The following is a 6,377-nucleotide window of genomic DNA, read 5'->3' on the forward strand; positions in this document are numbered from 1 at the left end:
GGGGAAAAAAAAAAAAAAAAAAAAAAAAAAAAAAACAAAAAAAAAAAAAAAAAAAAAAAAAAACCACCTCTCCCAATTCACCTTCTGTCTGGAGCTCTCAATTTCTGAGTAGTGCTAAAATTATCTTAGCCCTCACAGTGATAGCACCATGTTCATATAAATGCTCCATGACTCAACATTTATTAGGCACCTTCTACGTGCCTTGTACTATATTAAGGGTTGTGTAGGTGTGATATTGTGATTTATAATAAGAGATATATATTTGGTCTTTGTGCCAGTTTCTGGCATAGAACTCCTAAAACTCTTGTTATTTCGAAAGTGATGTGAGTGATAAAGGTGTGTTTTGTCATGTTGGTAGGTGACATTTAGGAAGCCCCTAGGTAACCTAAGGATGGGGGTTGATTGCCAGGAAAATCAACCATGTGGCTAGAGGGTTAGAACTTTCAGTCCCACTTCCCTGACCTCCTAGAAGGGGAGAGGGGCTGATGAGTGAATTCAATCACCAACAGCCAATGATTTACTGAATCACATGTAATGAAGCCTCCATAAAAACCCAAAAGGATGGGGTTTTGAGTGTTTCCAGGTTGCTGATCACGTGGAGATTTGAAGAAGAGTGGCATGCCTGGAGAAGGCATGGAGGTTCCGTGTCCCTTACCGCATTTCTTGACCTATGTATATCTTCATCTGGCTACTGATTCTGATCCTTTAATATATTTTTGCAACAAATTGGTAATCTAGCAAATAAACAGATTTCCTGAGTTCTGTGAGTCACTCTAGCAAATTAACCAAGCCCAAGGAGGGGGCTGTGGGAACCTCTGATTTACAGATCAGAAGTACAGATAACTGCCTGGACTTGTGACTGGTGTCTGAAGTCCAAAGAGGGAATCTTGGAAACCTCCAGTCTATAGCTGGTTGATCACAGAAACACAGGTAATAAGCACAGATTGACAACTGAAGCTGAGGGCAGCCTTGAGGGATGGAGACTTTAACCTATGGAATCTGATGCTATCTCCCAATAGATAGTGTCAGAATTGAGTTGAATTGTATAATACCCAGCTGGTGTCAGAGAACTGTTTGGTGGTGTACGTGAAAAACCCACGCATTGGAACTGAGTGCTTAGAAGCATTCAGGGGTTACACTAGGGAATTCAGCACTATCTCTGATCTAAAAAAAACCCTCATTTTTATCAGGGAAAAAACACAAGCAACTGTAATTGTGGTAATCAAATATCTGAGATTATCTGAAATGAATCAGATTGCTGGGTCACATGTCCTGGTTTGTGATGCAGAATACCTTGACATTGCAACTACAAACTTACGGATGGTATACACAAAGTTCTTTGGTGGCATAAAAGAATTAATTATGCTGATAGCATTGGGGGAACTTCACAAAGGATCAGTTAGTTGAATCTCAATGTAAATATAGCATTTTTTTCAACTGGAGATGAGAAACAGCATTCACAGCAAAGATAAAAATATGAGTAAATGTACAAAAGTGAGTGGGATCATCTCAGGGATGACAGAGAAAGGAAAAAAGAAACCCCACAAAGATGAATTGCTACAGAATAATGGGAATTTTGTGGTTGAAAGCCTTGAATGTCATGATATGAGAAAGGTTGATTGTTTTCCCCCCTGAATTCACTGGTTCCCCATATCTGTGTCAAGTGGTGGCTCTATAACTATTATCTGTACATATTTCTGGGGTGCCTGGGTGGCTCAGTCGGTTGACTTTCTGGCTCTTGATTCAACTCAGGTCATCATCTTGCAGTTTGTGAGACTGAGCCCCATGTCAGGCTCTGTGCTAACAATGTACAGCCTGCTTGGGATTCTTTCTCCCTCTCTCTCTCACCCTCTCTTGCCTGTGCTTTCTCTCTCTCTCTCAAAATAACATGTTTTTCAAGTAAAAACATGAAAAAAATTAAAACATTTCTTGGGGTCACATCTGTATAATCTGATTCAGATCATTTGTAATGGACCCCTGGAATCTTCCTGATAAATTCATATGATAAGCTCAGATTGGAAATCATGATTATAGAAAATGGAGGAAGCCCTGCTTAGTCTTGCTCCACCAGCATTACCAAAATCCAAAGCTGGTCAGGCTTTGGGAGTTCCCATATCTATTAGAGAATGGGTTCTAGATTTAGTCCTGCTGTTACCATCCATTGTCCAGTATGCTTGGGGACTCAATGTCCACTGGGCCTACAGCCTTCCCCTACCTTCCCCATGTACCCAGGCACGCAACTGGGCTTGTCTCAGTGTCCTCTTCAGCAACCCAGTTTTTCCCTAGACTTACAGCTTCTGGAAGAACCCCAAGATACTTGGTTGGGGTGTGACAATCTGCCTAGCACTGATACTCCCCTCTCTGTGGGAATGGACTGTTAGTGAAGGTTTTACACCAAAGCAAAGAGAACCACAGAGACATCTGTCTTTACCAGGATCATCAGAGTTGTGCCAAACAAAGGTTTCAGCAGAAGGATGATGTAATTGGGTCTATGTTTCAGGAGGATGGATTACAAAACAAATAGAGTGAAATGCAAGAGCACATTTAGAAAGCTGCTCTAGTAGTTTAGAGGGAGAGACATTGAAGAACTGTGCAAAGCAGGGGCCAAGAAAATGGAGAGGAAGGGTTTAGGAGCTTGGGCACAGATTAGGGGCGAAGGGAACAAAAGCAGAGATGATGCCAAGGTTTCTAGTTTAATAGAGCAGTGTTTTAGCTGGATTATTTCTTTGCTTCCATATCACTTGTTACTTATTTTTAAATTTTACTCCAAGTTCTCATGTGGGGAAGCACTATTATTAAGTGACATCTCAGTGTGTCGCAGCCCATTTATAAAAAACACTGTAAGTACCACAGCGTTGAGAGCCTTTCTCCTGGCTTTGAACTAATTTTCTCCATCACAAATATCAAAAGTGCTTGGAAATGCTCAGAGCAATCATTTCAAGCACCAAAAGTAATACCATTATTCTGACCCCAGAGTAATCCCTTCAAATGTTATTTTAGAAAAATAAAAAGCATTAATAGTTTATCTTAAAGATGAGACTCTACTTACATTCAAAATTACTAACCAAAATAATAATAATAATAATAATATTGGGAGGCCACTCAGCTTTTTGTCTCCTTTTTTTCACATGTGTATTTCAGGTTTATTTAACACTTTTACTTCTGACTAATTTGAACAGACATGCATTGCTTTAGTTTTCGGCTTGCAGAAGATTTTTATGGTAAACATAATGCAAAGTCATTATAGCTTTAGAATATTTATTTCTCCTGAGATTCTGGGAGGTAAGCACTGGTTTGGGGGACACCCCAAAATTTCAATTTACTTCTGGACTTTATAAGTATCATTCCATTTATAGAGCTATTGTCCAAAAAATAAAACAAAACTCTAATGTTCAAATGCTGTGCAATTGTCCTGTCTTGATTCCCTGAAGACTATAGCTGCCTCCTTTACTCTGCTTGCAGTAAAATTAAGCAGTAAACTTGCTGATGCAGAATCCTTCACTCCTAATTTGGCTGATGTTCAACTCTAAATTAGAACACAACTAAACCCTCAGGTTTTACTTGCAAAGAAACTTGCTTCATATGCTGAGCCCACAAACTCCTGAAATGTAAATTTGCTTTTCTGCCTTGCCAGCCACAACTACTGGAGAGGTCATCACAAACTTGTAAAAGAAAACAACTCTTTCTTATTTTACCTGGCTTTCTTCTTTCAACAAAATAAGGAAATGATTGCCAAACTCTACTTCTCTTCTGTTCCCCAATGACTTTCCTACTGTGGGGGGAGCTTTATCAACATACACTGCAAACTTGTTTTCCTCTTTTATGAGTTCATTTTAGTCTCCTGTGTTCAGGAAGGAGGAATGACTCCTCTTCCCAAAGATGAATAATCGCTTACAAATAAGAAGAATGCTGCTGGCCAGGGAAAGGGAGTCTCCTTGATATCGCGTCCACTGCCAAGTAACAATTGGTAGGCTGCCCCGTGATTTTCCACACTCTCAATTCAGAGGGAGGAAAGTTCTTCTTCGTTGAGATAAACCAGAGAAAAGAGAAAATACATAAAGGCGCAGCAGGTGTGGCATAATTCACTGCTGCCTGAACTTCTGACAAGAAAAACCTCCTACACCTACATGTAAGAACAAAGTTCGCTACAACAGGAATTTGGAATCCGAAGCCAAGTTACCGACCATGAGTTTGGAACTGCCTTCAACCAAGTTACAAAGAAAACACAAGCTAGGACTTGATGGGGCTTTTGAGGCCTTGACATCTAGCTTCTTTGTCTTCTACCGTTTGGTGGTTAAGAGGAGGGATGGCATGACCTAAACCCAGAAGAAGTGCTTCCAATGGAACAAAACTAAGCTTACATACCTTCTTTAAAATGCCCTCACTTTTAGTAAAATCCTGTGCACTGATGAGTGGAGCAAATGCAGCTATATTATCCCCATGAAGAGAAGAGAGAGAGAATGTAAAAGAGCCAGATGCATCTATACTCCAAGACGGACAGTCACGTCACGTTTTCAACCCTTCTTATAGCAGCAAACGGGCTCCACATTACAGGTATTGTGATTGGAGGTAGGAAATGTTCCATCACTAGCTCAAGGTCAAATGACTAATCTAAAGCAGAGCCTGAATCGGAACTTGGCATGGCCAAACTTCACACCTGGGGTTTGTCCTCTTTCCTAGTGGCTTCCAAATGCCAGCCTCTGGTCTTGTGCTAGCCTGGCCATTCTCAGGACCCACTTGGGCAGCACTGTCAAAATGCCTGGGTCACAGGCTTCAGAAAATCTAATCCAATAGGTCTGGAATGAGACCTGAGAAATTGTGTTTTTTAAAAAAATCCCCTTGAGGGGCGCCTGGGTGGCTTAGTCGGTTAAGCGTCCGACTTTCGCTTAGGTCATGATCTCACAGTTCGTGGGTTCGAGCCCCGCGTCGGGCTCTGTGCTGACTGCCAGCTCAGAGCCTGGAGCCTGTTTCGGAGTCTGTGACTCCTCTCTCTGACCCTCTCCTGCTCACGCTGTCTCTCTCTCTCTCCTAGAAATAAATAAAACATTAAAAATTTTTTAAAAAAATAAAAAAATAAAAATAAAAAAACCCCTTGACATTTTTCTGTACCCAGACTTGGGAACCATGGTAGTATAGAAGTCTCCTAAGCATTTTTTACCCTGAACAATTTATTAATTGATTTCATGGAAATCTTAGGTCATCTCCCAAATCAAAGTATAATGCATCTGTCACTCTTAGGAAATGTATCTGCTCTTTCTATGAACATGGAATACATTTTCAAAATATTTAAAGTTCCAGCAGTCCTTCAGAAAATACCCTTGAGTTGGGTCTCAGGGATGCTTCCTTATGTTCAGAAAATAAAAGTGTATTCTTGGGGCTAATTTATCACCCACAGTTGTCTTGCTGCAAAACTTTATAGTTTTCTGCAGGATCCAAAACCTTCCTTCCTTTTTGGTGACTCACAAAGCCAGGGCTACTGATGCTCAGGGCAAACTCCTCATCCCTCAGACATTTTTGATTACCTATACCTATGGGGCTTTACTTATTTTAGACATAGGGCTATACATATGTTTCAACCAATTTTCTACAATACACTTCTCCCTAAGACAGCTGTTATGTTGGCTTTTTGCTAAGGACTCTGTTGAGCATCTCTTGGGACCTGAGTTGAATCTTTTTATATCCTTATCTCTCCAGTAAGAAGCTCTTTGTGTCCCCCTATGTCTAGATCTCCAAAGCGATTTCTCCTCCTCCTTCACCCCTTTTGTGTTAAGGGGTACACAGCGAGGTTGAGCAAGTTTCCATAAACTATGATCCTGGGGCCAAACCTAGCCTGGCATCTGTTTTTTGTAAATAACATTTTATTGGAATACAGCCAGCCCCATTCGTTTGCCTGTCTATAGCTGCTTTCACACTACAGTAACAAAATTGAGTTGCTACTGGTAGACAGAGACCATAGCCTACAAAGCTGGAAGTATTTGCTATCTGGCCTTTTATAGAAAAAGTTTGCCAATCCCTGAACTAAAGGAACATTTCCAAGTGAAAATATCTATAAATTTCCCTTTAATACAAAAACAACACATATACTTCCAGGATTACCTAAAACCACAAACACTGTTAAGAATTTTGTTGTTTGCCTGGTTTTTTTTTTTCATTTTTAATCCATAACTTTACGGCACAACATATTTTTTTCTTCCATATTTAAATGTCACTGGTTATTAAAGAGGCACTCTTAGGACCCAAAAATGATGTACAGTTTTGTCAATAAGCCATTCTTTAATATATAATGAGTCACCTTGCTACTTATATGAGAGTAAGGGGTATGGAGAAGACTATGTGAATCTCTATTAATTCATCATAATTCTCTCCAATTAACCTTT

The sequence above is a fragment of the Crocuta crocuta genome, unplaced genomic scaffold, assembly GCF_008692635.1.
Source record: "Crocuta crocuta isolate KB4526 unplaced genomic scaffold, BGI_CrCroc_1.0 scaffold174, whole genome shotgun sequence".
In the NCBI taxonomy this organism is placed as follows: Eukaryota; Metazoa; Chordata; class Mammalia; order Carnivora; family Hyaenidae; genus Crocuta; species Crocuta crocuta.